General features: G+C 37.5%; 1 protein-coding gene across 1 annotated transcript in view; it reads left to right on the top strand.

Annotated features, from left to right (window-relative positions):
* Positions 1–738, top strand: part of LOC108694380 (glutamate receptor ionotropic, kainate 2-like) — a 13,854-nt gene that overhangs the window by 10,799 nt on the left and 2,317 nt on the right. The window lies entirely within an intron of this gene.

Genomic DNA, 738 nt, shown 5'->3' on the forward strand with positions numbered 1-738 from the left:
ATATTGTATAGTATATTATATAGTATATTGTAATCTTTTTCGAACTGCGCGCCGAATTGTTTTTCCGGATTATAAACGCAATTAAAATAATTGCGAATTATATTGACAATTTTTAATAATTTAATGCTACAGTCAAGCATCATATTATAAAAATGTTAATATGTTGAAAAACTTGTAATAATATATATATTTCGAACTGTATATATACAAGGTGTCTGGAAATAATCGCCAAATATTTCATGGGCAGGTAGAGCGGACTAAACTGAGTCGAAAAGTCCTCTACCATTTTGTAAATTTCCCCAATAGTTAATGAGATATTAGTTCTTAAAGAGCCGAATACGCGCGCTCGCCTACTACTCTGGTCTATTACTGTGAAGTGTATATGCTACCGATCGCTTGGCGCGCGGATTTTGGAAGTTGGGGATTGGCTGGCAAGCGCCCTGCGCCGTGCACACTGCCGCAAATCTCCATAGCTCGGACGGCGCGCAGGTTATCCTCGCTTCTCTCCCGCACGCCAAGCGATCGGTAGGCGTATACACTTCGCAGTAGTATTTGGCTATTTTTAAGGATTAATATCTCGTTAACTTGGGAAAACTTACAAAATGATAGAGGATTTTTCGACTCAGTTTAATCCGCTCTACCTGTCCATGAAATATTTGGCGATTATTTCCAGATCTGTATATGTATACACAGTTCGAAAAAATTTGCATGCAATACATGCAAATACATATATATATA

This window comes from Atta colombica, unplaced genomic scaffold, assembly GCF_001594045.1.
Source record: "Atta colombica isolate Treedump-2 unplaced genomic scaffold, Acol1.0 scaffold12, whole genome shotgun sequence".
Taxonomy (NCBI): Eukaryota; Metazoa; Arthropoda; class Insecta; order Hymenoptera; family Formicidae; genus Atta; species Atta colombica.